Raw genomic sequence first — 22,351 nt, 5'->3', positions numbered from 1 at the left:
ATATGTCAGGACCCGACCCCTGAGGCCCCGCCCAGATCCCCACACAGGGCTGGCCAACCCCACACCCCGAGCCCCCGGGCCCCCACCCAGACCCAATCAGGGGCAATGCAGTCGCCAGGCAGCAACCCATGGCCTCCATCAAGACTCCCAAGGGGCCCTACTCACAACCGCCAGCAGTCCATCCCCCGAGGAAACTCAAGTCCTGCCCGAGCAGGGCAGCAGCCCCCCAGTCCCAGACAGCCCCAGTGAACCCACATCTAAGGAACGTCCGGATGCTCCAAACTCAGACCCTCCACCCCATCACCCACATCATCCTGCAGGACAATATCAATGACCCCCTCCCCTTCGTTGCTATGTAATGGAACTGATCAAAGGAGCCCAAAGGGATTGATTTGAAGTGGAAGCAGAGGCTGTATCAAGTGTAATATGATCTAACAAAATATTTCTACACTGGTTGATGCAACGAGTATCTCTATTTTTCCAATTGATGAGGATAGTTTTCTTTTTTTTTTTTTTTTTTTTTTTACCGTGTCCTGTCTGGCTGTGAAGCAAGCAGAATTGATGTCTGAATGCTGGTGACAAGCCTTACAGATTTACTCTCAGGTGGAGCATCAAAGCGTCTGCTTTTAATGCCATGCCTGATACTTAAAACTTTATTGTTATTGTTGTTGAATGCTTTGTAATTCCGACCAGACACGGAGACAGAGGTGAAAGAGAAAGCAAACGAATAGGTGGGGAGAGGGGGGAGGGGGGAGGGGGGTTCCACAAAAATAAACAATGAACAAGAGTCTGCTTCTAGACCTGCAGAAAAAGACAAAAAAAAAAGCAAAAGGACAAAAAAAATTGGGACACAACAACAATACAACAAGATCTAGCTATCACTGCGTCAACTTGATGAAAAAATATATAATCAACATTGCTTAACTGAAGAATCACGATAATAAATCACAGTGCATTAAGTGCCCACCATAGCCTTAAGACCTGTGTTTAACGTGCCCAAGCCCATACTTTTGAGAGCACCATGTGAGCACCTGTGTGTGTACACGCGCTTGTTTATGTAAGGTTTCTCTATAGGAGTGTCCAATAGAGAGTGTCAGGGGCCACAGATCTGCCCCCCAAAGATGCGTAGTAGATGGAGGGAGCTCCAAGTCCCAGAGATCCAGGAGCTGCCCCAGAGCAAGGAACTCCAGGAAGACTGCGACCAGAAAAGCCCCCGCCCCCCTCGAGAGACGCAGAGGATCGCCCCGGGGGGCCACAACCAGCAGCCGGCAGAGTCTCGGGAGATATCGGCGGCAAGCCCACAGGCCCGCCCGCAGCCTCCCACCCCCTAGCCGGCCGAGCCCAAGACCCAATGACCCGGGACCCAGGGGCGACCACACCCGCTGGGGACCCAGCAGAGCCCAGGGACCCAGACCCCACCAGGCAGCCAACGGGATCTATCCGGCAGATGCCAAAATCTTAAACCCCCAGACCAGGTTGCCACGAACACTCAGGCAGACCAAGGCACAACCCCTCACACCAAGTGTGGCAGGGGGAGGGGGGACGAAGATCTATATCATCAAGAGAAGTTCCAGGAGAGGGGAGGAGTCAAAGGCCCCACCTGACATATACAGTCATACACAAACACAGTCACACACTCACTCCCTCATGCTCACACATGCACAAACAACCCAAGACTTACAAAAATGCACGCTGTACACCCACTCATGCTCCCCATACACACCCTATTCACTCTGGTCCCGGTACTGCTGCACATTGGGTACAACCATCACCGGTAACCAGAGTTTGACTCTTTCTGCTGGGGTGCTGATGAGCAGGCTCCCCCGCCCAACGCTGAGCACAGCAACCTACCACCCCAGACCCCAACCAGACGGCCAGATCTCCCTCCTAGCCTCCAGCCCCAGGAAGCCAAGCAACAACAGAGGTGGCTAAGACCCCTAGACTCCCTTCGCCTAATCCAATATAGTGTTGTGTAATCATGAGGTGTATTCCATGGCTGTGGTGAGTGGGCAGTGCGGGCATCATCCGGCCTATGCCAGCTGATGCCACCGCACCACCCACTTACACCCTCAGCCATCAGTGTCTAAGTCAGTTTATAATTGGAAGTGGGCACCGGCACCCGGGAGGAGGCTGAGATATCCCCCTGCCAAATGCCGTTGAATGTGCTCACTCCCAAGGCCCTAAGTGTGTGTTTGTGTGGAATGTCGTCAGTGGAAGTGTATAAGGTGCAAATAAAATTGGGGGGCAGGTTGCCACAGGAATGCGGAAATGGGGTCCATACCCGCACTCCCTGACTTGCCCACCCCCCAAGGTCCTATGTGTATGTTTGTGTGATGATGTGAGGGAGCAGGAGGAGAGAGATATGCGGGGATGGGGAGGAATGGCTGGTTGGGCTTAGCCCTCCAGGGAGCCAGCTCCCCTACTGGCCCCAATAGGCACCTCTGTTGTCAAACTGCCACCCAGGGCATGGAGACCCCATCCCATCCTGCCAGGGCCCAAAGCAGCAGCATTACAGAGCCTCAGGGAGTCCGAGGGCACCAACCCAGCCCCACCCCAGCAGAATATCTATTCCCATCCCTGCATTTGCACAACTTCCAGAATATATAAGACATGGGATATCCAGGTAAGGTTGGGTCCTCCCCCTCCTGGACCTCCCCCTCCCCTGTGATGGAACGGCAGAGGAGCCAGGCACTGCTGCGTGTTCCTGCCTTCTTCCCGGCAGCATACATGTCAGGACCCGACCCCCAAGGCCCCACCCAGATCCCCACACGGGGCCGGCAACCCCCGAGCCCCCAGGCCCCCACCCAGACCCGCCCAGGGGCATTGTAGCTGCCAGGCAGTGACCCATGGCTGCCGCCAAGATCCCCAAGGGGCCCCACTCTCAACCGCCAGTAGTCTACCCCCCGAGGAAACCCAAGCACCTCCGGGGGGGGGGGGGGGGGGGACGGCCCCCCCCAGTCCCAGACACCCCCAGTGAACCCACCTCCAGGGAACACCCGGATATTCCAAACTCAGACCCCACCCCCACCCCCCCACCCACACCAGGACAACATCAACGGCCCCCCATCCTCGCTATGTGATGGAACCGATCAAAGGAGCCCAGAGAGATTCATCTGAAGTGGAAGCAGAGGCTATATCAAGTGCAATATGATCTAACAAAAGATTTCTATACTGGTTAATGCAGAGAGTTTCTCTATTTTTCCAATTCAAGAGGATAGTTTTCTTAGCAATGCATATGGCAGTCAGAACCACGCGAACCACAGATGTTTCAATCGGGACATCGTCCAGGTTTCCCAGTAAACAAAGAGAGGGGGTGGTTGGGATATGACATTTCAGAGACTTTGACAGGTCTTCACATACTCTACCCCAAAATTCCTGGACAGGTGGACAGGACCACAGTGCATGAATGTAATTATCAGGAACGTTGTTTGTGCAGTGTGTACAGGTGTCAGATGACACAAACCCCATCTTGAACATCCGATGACCTGTATAGTGTACTCTGTGTAGAATTTTGTACTGAATCAATTGTAAATTGGAGTGTCTGATCATTTTAAAAGTTTTTAAACAAGTTTGGAACCAGAAGTTCTGGTCAAAGCTGACTGATAGATCCACCTCCCATTTTTCAATAGGGATTACTATTCTATTGTCTATTTTAGACAGTGTCTTATATACTTTAGACAGTAGTTTGGGGGGTTTGAGATTATTGAAGTCTAATACCCTTGGTGGTGTTTGTAATTCTATTTTATTGAGCTTAAATTTTTGTTTTACTACAGATTTAATTTGGTGGTATTCTAAAAAGCTATTCTTATCTATTCCAAATTGGGAGACTATTCTATTAAATGGGATGAAGTCCAATCCTTCATTTATGTGTTCCAGGTATAGGATTCCTTTGTTTTTCCAGTCCGGAAGGTTCATCATTTTATTCTTTTGCAAAATATCAGGATTATTCCAGATAGGTGTGCGTCTGCATGGTACTAGTGAAGACTCTGTCATTTACGATACTCCCACCATGTTGCCAGACAGGTGCTTGTCACGATCCGCCCCTGCCCTCCTGACTGTCTCTCTCCTGCCCTGATTAGTCCGTATTGTTTTCACCTGTCCCTCGTTAACCTGCCCATGTTTTCCCAACCAGCCTTGTGTATTTATACCACCTGTTTTGCTCCTGTCCTTTGTCAGATCATTGTTGTTTCAAGTCATCGTTGTGTTTGTTCCTGCCTTTCCCATTCTGTAATTAAACCATTTTTATTTTTCATCCGTGCCTGGTCTTCTGCCTCCTGAACCCTCCACCACACTTGGTCTGCCATCTCCACACCCACAACGTTTCAGAATGATCTGACCAACCTGGACCTGTGGTGAGCTACCATCTGTTTTTGGAGGATTATTTTTTCTTTTTCTCCTTTTTCAGTGGAAGGAGATTCCGGCCTGAGGGGCTTCGGCGCATCCTACAGGTTTTCGGAGGTGGTCGAGCCCGTTTGGGAGATTTTGGCGCATCCTACCTGTTCTCGGGGTGGTCAGAATCATTTCTCCTCTCCTGCTGTTTCGCCCCGTCCTGTTTTTTCCCACGGAAGCTGCGGATCCTGGAGTTTTGGTGAGATAAACACCCCTGCGCACGCCAGCGTTCTTCGGAGTGGTAGGGCTGGTCTTCCTGCTCCTTTCCTGTTTCCCTTCACCAGAGTCTCCGCCGATGGAACCAGCTGAATCAGAATGTGCACCTGCTCCAACCATAGGTCATATACCTGCCGCCGAGCTGTGTTTCCTCGCGTCTCTCCTGCAGTCCCACCCACTTCCTGGTCCACGCCTGCGGGGCCTACGCCTGCAGGTCCTTCTGGCTGCAGCCTTTTCAGCGTCCTGCTACTGCAGCCCAAACCAGAGCTCATGGAACTCACAAGGACCAGAGTTGTGCCGCCTAGTTCAGAGGCCCCTGCTCTGCCATCCAGGACTGAACTCAAAGAGCCCTCAGAAGCCAGAGTTGTGCCGCCTATATCAGAGGCCCCTGCTCTGCCGACCCAGTGTTCGAGTTTCCAGTGTCCGAGTGTCCGAGTTCCTGAGTCTACGTGTCCCGGGTCAAGTGTTCCTGTGCCCCGTGTTCCAGTCAGTCCCAAGTCAAGCGTTCCTGTGTCCCGAGTCAAGCGTTCCTGTGTCCCAGTTCCCCGAGTCCTCCCGAGTCCCCTGAGTCCCAAGTTCAAGTGTCCCAGTTCCCGGAGTCCCCTGAGTCAAGTGGGGGCAGCCTGTCAAGTTTTCCTGTCAAGTGTTTCCAGTCAAGTCTTCGAGTCCCTGTCAAGTCAAGTGTTTCCGGTCAAGTCAAGTCAAGTGTTTCCAGTCAAGTCTTCGAGTCCCTGTCCCGAGTCAAGTCAAGTGTTTCCAGTCAAGTCTTCGAGTCCCTGTCCCGAGTCAAGTCAAGTGTTTCCAGTCAAGTCTTTGAGTCCCAGTCTCCGGTCAAGTCAAGTCTTCCCAGTCTCCGGTCAAGTCTTCCCAGTCTCCGGTCAAGTCAAGTCTTCCCAGTCTCCTGTGTTGTGTGGCCTTGTGGGCGTCTGGTATCCGCCCCTTAAGGGGGGGAGGGGGGGGGGGGTACTGTCACGATCTGCCCCTGCCCTCCTGACTGTCTCTCCCCTGCCCTGATTAGTCCGTATTGTTTTCACCTGTCCTTCGTTTTACCTGCCCATGTTTTCCCAATCAGCCTTGTGTATTTATACCACCTGTTTTGCTCCTGTCCTTTGTCAGATTATTGTTGTTTCAAGTCATCGTTGTGTTTGTTCCTGCCGTTCCCGTTCTGTAATTAAACCATTTTTATTTTTCATCCGTGCCTGGTCTTCTGCCTCCTGAACCCTCCACCACACTTGGTCCGCCATCTCCACACCCACAACGTGATAGTGCTGATATTAATACTTTTGAAGTCTTCATGTTTTCTTATGCTTGAGCTAATAAATGGTAAGTCTGAAAGCTCTATTGTATTGCAAAGTATCTGTTCTATGTCTAACCAGGACTCATCTAGTGGGTTAACTTGCAACCATCTTGGCATATATTGCAGCCTGTTGGCTAAGAAAAAATAATAAAAGTTGGGTAGATTTAGTCCTCCTCTGTATTTGGTCTTCTGAAGTGTTTTTAAGCTAATTCGTGGAGGTTTATCCTGCCAAAGGAATTTAGTGATTGAGGAGTGGTGGCTTGTTTGGGATCATTGAAAATAAGTAATTTATTCTGGGTAAGACCATTATTTTAATTGTAGCAACCTTCCTTACATTTAAACTAGCAAATTGTACCGCAGTGGTAGTTGCTAGTTTAAATGTAAGTCAATGAATTGTAGTTATCGGGTTGATTTCTGAAATGTTTGTTTTAAATCAAAGCAGTTATCTATGGTTGGTTAGTTGCTTAATAGTTGCAGCTTCGGTAGCTACCAGGTAGTAACTGGCTTATATATTTAATTTATCAAATATATACACAATTTTAAAAGTAAAAGCCTGTTATATATTTATATTTAAACTTATACATATAAAATATATCGTTATCTCCCGTGTCACGTGACATTACGTGACCTCTGTGGAAGCCAGTTGTTCAAGTCTGTTCCATTTAACCGTTTTCTTTGACCAAGGAAGTGTCCTCATAAGCAAGGCGCCTGGCAATGAGAAACACCCAGAGCACTGTGCATTGTTGTGTTCGTCAGTGGTATTCAGTCTACAAGAAAATCAAGCAATGACAAAGGTTCCACCTTGCTTGACATGCAAGCTGTGATTAAATATGTGAAATTTTTTGAACGCATCATTTATTTTTTCTAAATAATGAATCATATTTAGAACCCAGAGCAGCAGGAAGCAGAAGCCAGGCGGTGGTTGAAGAAGCAGCAATGTCATTCCCAGGCAGCGAGGACATCTGGCGAAACTCAGCAAAGCATCTGAAACTTATCATTCGAGCCTAAGGACATGAATTGGCCAGTATATATGTCAATGATCGTGACACAGTCTCCTCCTGCCAGGACACAGCTCCTTCTCGTGACACTAAGAATTGTGTGAGCCCATTCCTCACACTGATGGTGTTTTGTTCAGTGGCTCCTGTATGCCATCCTCATATCAACCACACACCGCCAATCTCCAGGGTGCACCATTCCTGCTCACTCACTATCAGTGAAAGTGGGGGGTATATATCCGCTCTCTGGTGTGTTTGCCTCATCAGAATATACCCGGTAGTTGTGGAGAACCACACAGGCTCTTACAACATCCACAGCTTCCTCTGTCTGGAACTCAGTGACCCACACCTTCATCTCCTTACACAGGCTACGTTCACAATGCAGGAGATGCACTGAAAGAAGGATTCAGGAGTCTGTCTGGACGTCCTGTCAAGTTTAGGATTTAAAAGCACAGAAGAGCATGTGATCGGGAGCGGGAGGTGCAGCTGGAGCCAAGCGTGCCACTCCATCTTTGTGAAGGGATGGTGTCTTCATAAGAGCGGGGGATTCTCCGTGAATGATTAAATACCAGAACATTTTCAGTGAATAATAATTTGGGAAGACGGTGGGAATAAGGACTAAAATAGTTTACAGTTTATAAAACAGTTTCCAACCCACACAGGAAGACTTGACAGGTGTGATCCTGATTCTGTGGATGAACTGTCAGCATAGGCGTCATTTTAACCGGGGACAAAATTTGTGATTGGCAGCTGTGTTCCCCCCCTTCAAAAAGGCCTGCTTGTTTTACCAGCTCAGATCTTATACCATGGGTCGGCAACCTGTTCCCATCAAAGAGCCATTATTACCCATTTCCCACGGTAAAGAAAACACCGCAGCGGCCGCGGCATTGTGGGCGGGGCCTACCCTCCGACAGCAGAGAGCTGCTCACAACAGGTGACAGCAGCCGGTACCGGTCGCTCGCATGGGCGTCGCACCCGTGGGGGATTCAACACCCACACTTTTCCAGCTGTTTTGCTCACCTCCACACCAGTCTTGTTTGATTATGTCGCACTCACTCTGTTTGCCTCATCTCCTTTTTCACCTCCCGCTTCTGACAGCCGATGTCGGGTTCAAGGAGAGCAGGAGAGGGAGGGACGGAAGAGCTCGACTGAATTCATGATTTTACATCTTGACATTAGCTGTACAAAGTCTGAGTTTGATAAAGTGAAGAACAACAATTTGCAGAGGTTTATAACAGGCGTGGCGCCAGGTTTTCATTTTTGGGTGGGCCACGGTAATTCTGGACGGACCTTAATAAGCAGTGACTTAGTGAAGCAGGCAGGACGCGCTAGAAAATTTAGTTTAAAAAGACGTCATAAATGTGTTCCCCCATCATTTTTATTTATAAAATATGAAGTAAAAACTCCCAATTTAATTTTCATTCATTTGTCATTAATATTTAGTCTACACCCGTGCGTTAAGTGGACCATCTTCCAGTAAAAGCAAAGCATCCAGCCCACCTCTCCAAATGCGTAAAATGTGCACCACAGCCGTTAGGCGCGCCGCGCGCACCGTCAGCTACGTCAGGGCAGACAAGAGCAGAGCAAATAGAGAAAGAATAGAGGATCATTCTGTCTGGATGTGGATGGAGATTACATTTTACAGCAGCCTGATCATCATTTAAATACGTAAACCATCACCTGGCTTCTAGTCCATGCTATCAGCATTATTTTAATTGGTGTGTGTGTGTGTGTGTGTGTGTGTGTGTGTGTGTGTGTGTGTGTTTTCCACTTCAAACACTGGTCTAACCAACCAGACCAGCGTGTCCATTAACATCTTAATGTTACAATTAAACAGTTTCACTTCATGTAGGCTAGGAACGTTTCACCTGCCGTGGCCCGACCGCTTCTGCTCCACATAAACTTTGTGCGTGATCAAATGTCTCTACATGTGCTTTTTGAGGTGAAGAGACTATTCTGCCTCAGACTGGATGCGTCATGCGTGTCCATATTAGAGACGGGAACAAGCGCTGTTCAGCCAAAGTTTCATAATTTCATAAAAAGAACATTTTTCCAAATGGCACATCCCTCAGAGAGACCGGGTTTCCAGACCGCTTCAGTGGGAGGAAATCTTATCGCATGCACCGTGGTTCTGCACTGCGCTCTACAGATCTTCAGCTCACTGTCCACCGTGGGCGCTCCGAGCTGCGCTGAACACAGTGTCCAGTATTTGCCTTCTTGTGAAGATTGTTGCAAAGAGAAACAACTAAACTTGATTAACCCCAGAGCCATGTGCACTGCGCTGTACTTCCTGACTGTAAATGAGGGGGAAACGATTTAATCGGATCCTTTTCTTTTCAACATGGTTTAATGTAAAGTTTCATTCAGTACAAACTTTAGTTACACCAGTCTAACGAGACAGAGCCTGGATTTGTATTCTGAACAGTTTAAACATGTTTAAAACGGAGACATGCGTGACGCGCCTAAAATTCGCACCTGCTCCGCTATTATGGAAATTAAACTAACAAGATGAATAACATGAACTTATTTTAGGCACAGACAACATCTCCCACACTTTTGAAAAGCTTGCAACGCGCCTGGTCGCTGGTGTACGTCAAAGTTATCTTTCATAAGACGATAATCAATAAAACGATTTATATAAAATGGATCCAGAAGTTGTAGCCCGTCTCTGCCTTCAATTTTTGGTATTTTTCACCCTGTTGGTGGTTTTACAGAGCAGGTGCCCCTTTTGTCATATACGTTTCTTTTTAAAACGCTGCGAGCACAAGCGTGACGCGTCAACCCTGTTTCACAGTAAGACCAGGTTAGAACTGTTCAGGTTTACGCAGACAATCTTTACATTTAGAATTAGCATACAGATGTAAAATTAATGCAGTAAAATATAAAGCATTTTATTTAAATATCCATTCATTATTTTACAAGCACAGAGAGCCGCAAGCGGCTCCAGAGCCGCGGGGTGCCGACCCCTGTGCTAGCCTATATTATCCCCAGCAATTTTTAAACCCCACTCAAGTGTATGGTTATTGTCCCCAGCAATTCTGAAAACAAGCTGACGCCCTTGACTGTCAGCGAAGGCTTTCACATCACAACTCTCTCAGTCCCGACTCCACTGAGTGTGACTTCTTGTCTTCTGCACATGCAGGTCACTTTGGAGTCGTGGAACATTCACTCTGGAGAGTTTGATGTTGCATTTCAGTCATTGTGTGAACAGCCACACAAAAAAATCTGATTTACTCAAAAATCAAAATTTAGCATCAAGGCCTGCAGTGTGAACGTAACCTTAGACTACTGCAACTCGCTTTTCACTTGTCTGAGTAAAACCTCCATGAACCGTCTACAGGTGGTTCAGAATGCCAATACTCGGCTTCTGACCAAATTGTAAAAGTACACCCACATCACCCCGCTTCTCCTCCAGCTTCACTGGCTGTCGGTCAGCTGCAGGGTTTATTTCAGCATCCTGGTTCTGGTCTATAGGGCCTTACATGGACAAGCACCATCTTACATTGGTGATCTTATTCCCTACACCCCCAGCAGGTCCCTGAGGTCCATTAACCAAAGCCTACTGGTTTTGCAGCACCAGGCTAAAGGTCAAAGGTGATAGATCATCTGCTGCTGTGGCCCCCAGACTCTGGAACTCTCTCCCCCTGAGCCTGAGATCCTTTTTTATATCTGAATTATTTTTTTTTTGTTTTGTTTTTGTGAAGCGCCTCATTGCTTTTATCTTGAGAGGCGCTATATAAACGATTGTTTTCTTTCTTCTTTCACTGAACCACTGTGGGAGCAACTTGGCATGACAGTTAGATACAATTTTTAACCTCTGTCAATACATTGCAATGTATATTGTGATGAAACGTCAAATGTATAAACATTTTTATATAATTAATTATTAACAATCGTCCCCAAGTAACTCAAAAAACTAACTGACACCCAAGCTTATAGGCATAGTTGCTTTATCCTATTTTTTAGCAGGTTATTATAAACTGGTGGTTATTTTGGAGTACTTTATGCTTCTTTCTCCTAATTTCACTTTCCAACAGGACTTGGAACCTGCCCACACAGGTACCAAAAGTTGGTTCAATTACTATTGTGTTATCTGGCTGGATTGCCCAGCAAACTGACCTGACCTGAACCCCACCATTGAGAGTCTATGGGGAATAGTCATGGGCAAAATAAGAGACACCAGTCCCAACAAAGCAGATGACCTGAAGGCTGCTCAATGCAAGTTGGGCTTCCATCATGCCTCAGCAGAGCCACAGGCTGTTTGCCTCCACGCTCCATTGATGCAGCAATTAATGCAAGAGGCCCAACCAAGTATTGATTCATTTAAATGAATGTGCTTTTCTGAAGCCTGCACATTTTAGGTCATTCTCAGACATCACACCATAGAGGGAAAAAAACAACAACTCAGGGTTCATTCAAAAACTAATCAGACTTCTGACTAAATAGCATCAGACAAAAAGGTCTCAGTAAAAGTCTAAATTTAAAAGGTCCCAGGAAAAAGTTTGTGGAAAAAAAATCTCAGGAAAAACTGTCCGACAAAAAGACTTTTTCCTGAGACCTTTTAGTTTGACAGACTGATGCTAGATATCTGATGGGTTTTGAATGAAATCTGATGAGTTTATTTTTTCTTTATGGTCTGACGTCTGACACCCGAGGGGGTCCTAAAATGTACACTGCAACCCTGACATTTCTGTTCAAAACAACCTGTTGAGTTGATCGAATATGATTTTTCAGACACAGAATTTTGGATTTTCTTTATCTGTTATTCATAGTCATCAAAAATAAAAGAAGTAAGAATTTCTGCATGTGTGATGCATCTTTATTGTATTCAAATAACACAAATGTGAACTTTTTCACAATGTTGCATTTTTAAGAGGTACCATCACATTTTAATGTTGGCAGTAATCAGAAATTCTTGAACTTTTGAATAATTGTTTTATTATTATATTTTTTTATTTTCAGTTGCAGCATCCCCAGGCTGCCCTTTGTCACCGATTCTGTTCATAACCTTTATGGACAGGATTTCTAGGCGCAGCCAAGGTGTGGAGGGCATCCGTTTTGGTGGCCTGAGGATCAGGTCTCTGCTTTTTGCAGATGATGTGGTCCTGTTGGCTTCATCAGACAGTGATCTTCAGCTTTGGCCGAAGCGGTTCGCAGCCGAGTGTGAAGCAGCTGGGATGAGAATCAGCTCCTCTAAATCTGATACCATGGAATTAATTCGGAAAAGGGTAGAATGCCTTCTCCGGGTCAGGGATGAGGTCCTGCCCCAAGTGGAGGAGTTTAAGTATCTCGGGGCCTTATTCCCGAGTGAGGGAAAACTGGAGCATGAGATCGATAGGCGGATTGGTGCTGCATCTGCAGTGATGCGAGCGTTGTACCGGTCTGTCGTGGTGAAGAGAGAGCTGAGTCAGTAGGCAAAGCTCTCGATTTACCGGTCGATCTACATTCCTACCCTCACCTATGGTCATCAGCTTTGGGTAGTGACCGAAAGAACGAGACTGCGGATACAAGCAGCCGAAATGAGTTTTCTCCGAAGAGTGGCTGGGCTCTCCCTTAGAGATAGGGTGAGAAACTCGGTCATTCGGGAGGGGCTCGGAGTAGACCCGCTGCTCCTCCACATCGAGAGGAGCCAGTTGAGGTGGCTCGGGCATCTGGTCAGGATGCCTCCTGGACGCCTCCCTGGTGAGGTTTTACGGGCACGTCCAACCGGGAGGAGACCTAAAGGACACGGTGGAGTGACTATGGCTGTGTCTCAATTCAGGGTCTGCATCCATCGAAGGACCCAGCCCACCCGGCCGACGTGGGCTGCGTCCTCCGTCGGCCGGGTAGACCGGATGTTAACGGCTGTGAATTTGGACAGGCCTAGCCTTCATGAACTCCCTCAGCGAATGTTCCGTCGCCTAGCAACCGTGGAACCGCTGGGCAGAAGGAACCTTAAACGATGGAGCTCGACGTTTTATTTAGCTTTTTAACCCCCAGAAACCCAAATTTAGAAAACAACTGCAAAATATTTTTTAACCTTTCACATGTTGTTCTAGGAGGCCAGATAAACGGGCCTATTTACACATTTTAACAGCCAATAGTGTTGCAGAACTGAATAGGACCTATTAGCAATGTAAATGTGGTTTTAAAAAGAAAAAAAATGGGGAAGGTTTATTTTTGTAGACTTAAATCTGATGTTGTAATATTACAACCGTGGGTGTCTGGGGGTTAATCATTTCCTTGACTGTTGGAGAGCTAATTCAGAGAAAATACTTTAGACTAGCTGAGCCTGAGAAAAGATGTGATAATAGTTTTTAATACTTTCTAAGGGTCTTAATTTGACCAAAACCGATTTATCACCTTTTAAGAGTTTTCAAGACCCAGCGGATACCCTCTAGTAAACAATTCTCATTTGTAAACAAAAATAAAATTCAAGAGTTTAATGCAGAGCTGATTTTATTTAGATATTTCTTTTACATGTACATGTTTAATCTTCATTAACCATTTTTTTCTAGCAAAGTAAAAAGCTGTCAAAGTTCTTCCTTCTCTCCTGTGCTCTCTGCTGCTCTGCAGCCTCATGTCCTCCCAGATCAGCTCCAGAAGCTCATCGCTGGCACCTTCCCCTGGATGCCCATTTTCTCCAGAATAGTCTTAACAAACATGTAAGAAAAGAAACAGGAAGAGAAAAGAGGACCACGGGTTATTCCTTTCATGTTTTCGCAGAAAAAAAATATACTCAAACGAGTTTTTAAAATATGAGATGTTATTGTACCTCCATGCCACAGCCGCCGAATACTTTGCTCCGGTGATCATGTGGTCCATCTCCCCCCTAAGCTTAATAAATTCCCTGGTTTTCTCTTTTGGTCCTAAAATACAAACTTCTTTTAAAATCAGGGGGAAACGTAGTGGGAGAAGTACGACACCGAGCGCGGCCGAACATACGAGCCGAGACCGCAATACAAGCACTTTTACTGTAACATTTCTAACTAAAATAACGTTCATGTATCACAAAAAGTCCTTAAACTGACAGTTTTCAAGGTTATACTTACATTTATATGCGCAATCCTCTCCGACAGCTCCCGCTTCACTGTCCGCCATTGTTTTTAAGTTTTTCTGCCGGCCGGCCCGCAAGGCATCTTGGGAAATGCTACCTATTGAAGGATACACCCGACCCATCCTTCATTCAGGCGAAAAGAAGGCCGCATTCGTCGACCGCATTTGAAGGAGTCTTCGAATTGGGACAGGCCGAGTCGCGGCGCTGTGACGTAACCGGCCGACGAATCCGGCCGAGGTAGGATGCAGACCCTGAATTGAGACACAGCCAATGTCTCTCACCTGGCCAGGGAACGTCTTGGGATTCCCCCGGAGGAGCTGGCCCAAGTGGCTGGGGAGAGGGAAGTCTGGGCCTCTCTCCTTAGGCTACTGCCCCCGTGACCCGACTCCGGATAAGCGGATGAAAATGGATGGATGGATGGATGCAGCATCACCTTGAGGGATGCTGCAAAAAAAAAATCTTTCTTCAGATCAATAAAACACATTCAAACCAAAAAAAAAAAAAAAACTTCAATGGCTTACTCAGCAACTCTGCCAGGGAGAAGATCTGATTCACTTTTCCTGGACTGAAATCCTCAGCTTATGTGGAATTCATTCAGAGCCACTTTTCTAACACTCTAGAGTATGCAGTCATCAGAACACACTGTCCAGTATTTCTTCTTGGAAATTGAAACTACCACCTCATTGTGCCCCTCTAAAGGTTTTGTCAATGTCTTCTATGTGAGGAGTCATGTCCCCCATGACATTCCCACAATGCCAATAATCTTCATCACATGGTGAGTTTCATCCACCTTTAAAATCTTGCCACTGACAAGCTTTTGACTACCTCAGCATCCTTGGCTGAGATAATGTTTATTTAGTATAAATAACTTCTCTAACATTTATTGTATAGACAATAGACCTATAATAACTTGTTTGAAAATAATATAACACGCCCGCATTAACAAAGTAAAATACTGATCAGAGAATGTTGCTGTCCACAGTACAGATTCGGCAATGCTCCGGGTTGTATATGACATTTTATTGGCAACTGATTCCAGAGACTTTGTTGTTTTGGTATTGTTGGACCTATCAGCTGCATTCAATACTGTGGATCATTCTCTCCTGATTTCTAGGATGGAACACTTTGTGGGTGTTTGCGGGGTCGTGCTGGATTGGTTTGTGTTATACCTGGCTGAAAGAACCTTCAGTGTCTCATTGGGGAATTTTACTTCCTCTAAAGCCTCACTCTCTTGTGGGGTTCTCCAGGGTTCTGTGTTGGGCACACAGTTGTTGTCTCTGTATTTGCTACCTCTTGGTTCAGTTTTTAAGAAACACAGGTGTCATTTTCACTGCTATGCAGATGATACCCAGGTATACGTGCCTTTTAAGAAGGACCACAATTATGCGTTGCAGTCCCTTTCAGATTGTCTCGTTAAGGTTCGGCAATGGATCTTCTCTAACTTCCTCCTTTTTCATGATAAAAAGACAGAGGTTGTAGTTTTTGGCCCAAGTACTTTGTCTAGGGTGGGTGCAGTGGGCCTCGGTCAACTGAGTGTGACTTCCCTGGGTGTGCCTGCCTCTGTTTCTTTCTGCACAGAGAAAGAGTCTAGTAACTCATAGGCAGAAAGGCAAAAATAACCAATCAAGTTAAGTGCTTGCCCCGTAATTGGAAGGTTGCAGGTTCGAGCCCCGCTCAGGCTGTCGCTGTCGTTGTGTCCTTGGGCAAGACACTTAACCCACATTGCCTGCTGGTGGTGGTTGGAAGGACCGGTGGCGCCAGTGCTCGGCAGCCTCACCGCTGTCAGTGCACCCCAGGGCAGCTGTGGCTACATTGTGGCTCATCCCCACCAGTGTGTGAATGTGTGTGTGTGAAAGGGTGAATGACTGGTTGTGTTGTAAAGCACCTTGGGGGGTTCCAGGACTCTAGAAGGCGCTATATCAAATACAGGCCATTTACCATTTACTTGTTGTTTTAAAGACGTGTCCAAGTCATTTAGACCAGAGGAAAGAGCTGCAGCAAACTCCGCTTCAGTCGCCATGTTTCTGACAAACTTGGCATTGTGATGTGACGTACCCTACTCAGCGTTGATTGGCTCGGTTAGAATTTGCACAGAGTGGTGTTATTTGAATAGGAGAGTTCCCAGACTTTTTCTCTGTGCAGAATTAGCGGAGGAGTCTGGCAGGCCAGGCTAGGGTGTTGTACTGGACTGCACTTCACATAAATGTTTGACATTTTACTTCACAATAAGAAATGTAACCTCTCTTAAGGGTTTGAGAAAGAAGTGGTGCTTGAGGTATTTGATAACACCCACTTTAACTTGTCAAATGCAGATTTGTTCAAATACAATAGTTAATAAAAGAGAGTTCACATGCTGAACATCTAAGTTCTAGCTGTCACGATACGAGCACAGAGGTGGTTAGGACCCAAGATGCAGAACCCAGGACAACACAAGGCAGGAGTGGAGATAAAGTAAAATCATTTTATTTAGGATGACAACAAACAAAAAGATATCCAAAGAGCTGGAGCCAAAAACCAAAAATATCCAAAGCTGAACTGGAGACCCAAAAACACTAGAAAACTCAGGAGACACTGGAAGCACTAGAAACACTAGAGAATACACGAGAGGAGTATGACAGAAGCACAATGGACAGACACAACATTGAGACAAGGACTGGGTTTTATACACTGGGGCTGGAGTGATAGGAGACGAGGAGCAGGTGTGTGGGGAACTGGCACAGGTGAAAACAATAACTGAGAGGAGGAGCAGAAAGGAGCAGGGGAGGACACCAGACCTGACTGGGGAAGGACACACACACACACATACACACACACACACACACACACACACACCGAGCTGGGGAAGGACACACATGCACACACACACACACACACACACACACACACACACACTGAGCTGAGGAAGGACACATACACACACACACACACACACACACACACACACACACACACACACCGAGCTGGGGAAGGACACACACACACATACACACACACACACACTGAGCTGAGGAAGGACACATACACACACACACACACACACACACACACACATACACACACACACACACACACACACACACACACACTGAGCTGAGGAAGGACACATACACACACATACACCACACACACACACACACACACACACACACACACACACACACACACACACACACACACACACACACACACACACACCGAGCTGGGGAAGGACACATACACACACACTCACACACACACCGAGCTGGGGAAGGACACACACACACATACACACACACACACTGAGCTGAGGAAGGACACATACACACGCACACACCACACAGACACACACACAGACACACACACAGACACACACACAGACACACACACACACACACACACACACACACACACACACACACACACACCGAGCTGGGGAAGGACACACATGCACACACACACAACTGAAATAAAAGACCTATAGAAACTAAGGTGGGGAGACTGAGACATGAAGAAAACCAGGAGGAAGCTGGGGTCAAGAAGGCTGGAGCTACATGGACACAGGACCTGGGAGGAATGCTCTGGAGGGCTGCAAACAGGAGACACATGAAGAACACAAAGAGACACATAAATGAGACCCAGACAAAGGACACATGAGGGCGCTATGAGACACAAAAGGAGAACCTAGAGAGGGAAGGAGAACACAAGGAGACACATGAAGGGAGACGCAGACGCAGACCATGACACTAGCGAGCTGCCCAGTTTGGCTGATTGGGAAAGCAAAGCGTAAGGAACCATCTTCCTTTTTGACATCAAGGTCAAAGCCTTTGCAAACTCCATCAGATGCAAAATAGTTCCACTAGATTCTAGCAGTCACCTGGAAGGTATCTCGGACCAGAGGTTCGTATTTGGGCTAGAGCTACGTGCTCCAAAAAACACAGAATTCCAACTCTGGCAATCTGTCCGTACCGACTTCACCAGAACCCCTGGATCACACAGGGACCTTCACCACAAGGGTTCGTAGACTCTGCACACTGGCGTGGGATGGCTTTTTTGAATAATTGATAGTTTGTTAAAGCATACAGTCAGACTGATTTTACAACCCAGACATCCCAAGTTTCTAAAACACTTAATCAGGTTCTGCTTCATAACATCGGAGCTCACATTCCATCATTTCATTCATCGTCTCAGTTATCTTGTTTCAATCATCATTCATCATCATTTGTTCCGTGTCATCATTAGTTTAGAAATATAGTATTAAATTGATTTTATAAACTAAAATTTTGCCTCTGTCTCAAATTATTACAAAGGTGTGATTTCCTCGAACTACCAAAAAGACCTGGTTTCATCTTAGATCAAATTTCAAAGGATCAATAATATTGATAATTCATATTTATGTGGAATATCACATCTTATTGTTCATTTAATAACAGTAACCACTTACATCATGTTACAGGTCCCTCTGGCAATTTGGTACCTCTCAGCTCTTTCAATGATTCTCTGGGACAGCCTTGCTCCCATCTTTAGCTAGGCAGTTTTCATCATTACTGGTGATGAGCATATCTTAATATACATTCATATTTATGAATGTGAATACCTAAAACCATACATTGATAGGTGCTGCTACTAAATTCTCATCCACATACCCAAGCAAAGACTTGGCTCTTACAATGGAAAGAGGTTTTGTTCTACTACAAGAATACTGTGAGCCAGCTTGTCTACTAACACAGTCTAATGAGGCAGGAACAAATGGCTATCCACTCTAACACTCTTTCTCTACGTGCACTTCTCTGAATACTGTCAATTATCCCCCATGTCTTGGCTGACCTGACTCCAAATATGGGTCATGGGCTATACAATCACCTGGTAATTACCAGAGAGTAAACAAGCAAAGCCAGGAGAGAAGTTTTAATGATTGTCAAGCTGCCACAAAGAAGCCTTCATCTCTAATGATGGGTAAGTGTGTCATATTATCTTGCACAATTGTTGGATCTGATCATCATGGTAAATATAGCATCCCTGCATCCAATATTTTGGCATCAATAAAGTTTGGAGGGATTGAGAAAAAAAGGCACATCCAAAAAAACTCCCTGGTGATGTTTAAACTGACCTTACATAATAAGCCTCTGCCGAGCTCTTGGATCAGATGATTAATTGCACGCCAGTCTTTTCAGGAACTATGACACTATGTACCACCCAAGGAGTCCACTGGCCTCATGTCTCGCTCTCAATAAAAGGGGCCTTTGTGCCCCAGTTGTTCTCGTTTGCCCCAGCATCCCCACCTATCGGAGGGGGCGAACCCTTGTGTTTCTAGCCACGATGACATCACCTCAGTCCCCATCCAGGCAGCCAAGGTGAGGGCAGCTACTTCCCATCTCTTTTTCCTTATCACTCAATGCCTTCTTTGTCCTGACAAGGCCTACGGACTTATACAGACAGTAATGAGATGAGGCACTTTGTAATCTGCCAGCTCTGCAGCAAACATAACCCATACAGAGCAAACTCTATAATAGCACATTGTTCGAGTGGAGTTAAGTCTGACATGTGGTCTTTCACACCAGTTGGAAACAGAGCCCAGAGCTGGCCTGCTGAGCAGGACCAGTAAAACCTCTTTCACGAGTCAGGTGAGTTTACACACCAAAGACTGTTAATGTGTAGATGGAGAAAGGCTGTGCACCCCGCCCCCACCCCCCACCTAGGCTTGAGAGTGATTATTTTTTGTTATAGTATCCATGCTCAGAGTCAGAAATGTGAAATTTAGAAACACCTTTAATAGCCGAAACAGTTTTTCAACTTCTTATACTCATAAAACTTTCTCAGAAAAGGCAACAAATGTGCCATTGTTTGGCTATAAGGAGAATGTTTTCCTTAAAAGAAGCTCTCTAGTCGTGAGTCTTTGGTAAATGGATGTGGCTTTGATGAGAGTACGTTAGCTCTCTCTGTCTCTCTCTCTCTCTCTCTCTCTCTCTCTCTCTCTCTCTCTCTCACACACACACACACACACACATACAGACACACACTCAGACAAAGATTGTATGCAGTCCTACAGAGAACCAAATTTAGAAACTAAGAAATCATCTTCAGGTTTCTCAAAGACGTTGGTATTTGATATTTCACAGCTTCTCCTTCTGGCAGCTGCCAGCATGCTTCTCGGTGAGACTTTATAACTTACAGCGTGTTTACACAGTGAGACCTAAAACTTAACTCTGCTTTGCCGCTTCAGTTTTCTGTATCATTGACATTATAATTTTATTTTTTTCTTCTAATACCACTCATAAGTCAACCTTCTGTCATAAATGTGATCTAATCATAAGAACTGCGTAAACACCTGGCAAGGTTGATTAGAGATGAGTAGACATATCTGAAGCACCTCACTAGTTTTAGCTTGAGGTGTCATAAAAATATCTCTTCTTCTTCTTCTTCTTCTTCTTCTTCTTCTTCTTCTTCATCTTCTTCTTCTTCTTCTTCTTCTTCTTCTTCTTCTTCTTCTTCTTCTTCTTCTTCTTCTTCTTCTTCTTCTTCTTCTTCTTCTTCATACAGAACTGGGTAAATAGTTTCGGCATGTAGGCTCCATCTCAAATAAAAGCAGCTTTTTGTTTGTTTTAAAAAGACAGCCAACGGTTTTTTTTTTTAAATTCTAATAATGATGTAAACCTTGGAAAAGAAGTAGAAGGAACAATTTGATTTAAAAAAATTGATATGTTTCTAGTTAAAGATGTTTATTTGGTTTCTCCCAAGCAAAACTGATGTTTGAAACAAATACAACAAGCTGTTTATTAAAAAAAACACAATGGCACATTTCTATTTTAAAATAAGGTTTAAGAGGGAAAAATCTTAGACAGCTCATGTACAAGATATGCGAAATGAAAATGATCAAGTTTGAATTAAAGGTGACTCAAGTTGTTGTCCAACTGCTTTGGACAACAAAGACTTTGCTTGAACCAAAATTGCACCCGCATGCTTCCCGTAAAGGAGTCTGTAAACTAATAACATTAATTGCTGTTACAGAAGTCTCCCTCCAAGCAAAGCCCCAATTAACACATAGCCCCCTCTTCATCGTCCCGCCTGGCCTCTCTGTTGTGGTTTCACTGGTCGGTCACTTGCCAGAGCCCCAGGGTTCCCAATTCAGAACACATGTCTGCTTTCTGTATGTTTACAGCACAGCAGTCAAAGAGAATAAGAGCTATGGCTGTCAAAGAAGATGTTCCTATCTTCTGGACTGCATCACTGAAAGAAGACAATGGCTTTTTTTTGTCTTTCAGTGAAAACATTACATGTTTTCCTAATGTAACCTTAACAAAACAAAACTAACAAAACAAAAAAAATCCAACGAGTGATGATTGTGAGTGATGGCTCTAATTTGTGAAAGCAGACAAGTTCTTACAGACATGTACAGAGGTACCTCAGAGAGGTTTTAGATGAGACCAAGTCATCCCTTCTGGGTAGGATGCCACAAGCAGAAGCCCAAATGTCAGGCGTTTTGTACATTTTTTCATATAAAAACAAGGTAAAAAAAAATCACATCTCACCCTCCACGAGTGGTGTCATTCTCCCAAGCTAAGTTCCCAGGCCTCCCAGGCCTGGTAACTTAAGTATCTTAGCTGCTCTTAGAACTGCACTTTTCTGGACTGAGATGTCTGATGTTTTTCCTGGGATCTGCTTTAGCCACTCCTCCAGTTTGGGTCTTACTGCCCCTCGCTCACAACCATGGCTTCCTGCCTTTCTGCTCAACGCACATGCGCAGTAGTCGCCATCCAGATCAGCCTTCGTCACTGGAGAAAGAAGACATGGCAAGTCGGCAACATAGCTCAAAAGTTTGGGAGCATTATTCAAAGACAAAAGAAGACTGCACACTCTGCAAAGTGTAACTCACCTTTTATGGGAGCACATCAGTGATGCACGAGCACCTTAAAAGGAAGCACATCGTATCAGAGAACAAAGAGTCGCCTCTGTAAGTTTACCTCTTGTTAGCTGCTAACATCAACAGAGTTACTTGTATTCATAAATATAGCAACACCAGTAGAGGTGGTGATGTTGTCACCTTTAGAACACGTTTGTATGTCACGTATTTTTGCTCTAATTACAAACGCTAACGATTTATTTCATCCCGCTATGTTACAGTGTTAATAACAGTGCTCCTCTTCAATGGACCAGTTTGTTATGTGCACACTTCAGCAAGCTAACGTCCTGACCGAGGCCGTTGTGAGCATGTTGGTCATGAGACTCCTGTCCATGGTCAGTGATCAAGGTTTCAAAGAAACGATCAAGTGGTTCAACTCAGGATACTAGGACAACCCTAGCCTTTGGAGGGGTCCTTCATGGTCTGAATTGTGCAAGGCAAGGCAGCTTTATTTCTAGAGCACATTTCAAATACAGAGGAAATTCAATGTGCTTTACATTTATCAGGACATGAAAACAACATAAAAACACAAATTAAAATAC

General features: G+C 45.6%; 1 long non-coding RNA gene across 1 annotated transcript; it reads right to left on the bottom strand.

Moving 5' to 3' along the window:
* Positions 1-13,323: 13,323 nt before the first annotated feature.
* Positions 13,324-14,190, bottom strand: LOC139066290 (uncharacterized). Its single transcript, XR_011519221.1, has 3 exons — positions 13,929-14,190; positions 13,652-13,745; positions 13,324-13,529 (listed from the first exon to the last, which is right to left on the bottom strand). It is a non-coding gene; the product is annotated as an uncharacterized lncRNA (long non-coding RNA).
* Between the last annotated feature and the right edge of the window lie 8,161 nt (positions 14,191-22,351).

Source organism: Nothobranchius furzeri, chromosome 2, assembly GCF_043380555.1.
Source record: "Nothobranchius furzeri strain GRZ-AD chromosome 2, NfurGRZ-RIMD1, whole genome shotgun sequence".
In the NCBI taxonomy this organism is placed as follows: Eukaryota; Metazoa; Chordata; class Actinopteri; order Cyprinodontiformes; family Nothobranchiidae; genus Nothobranchius; species Nothobranchius furzeri.
This window is presented reverse-complemented; position numbering and strand designations above follow the sequence as displayed.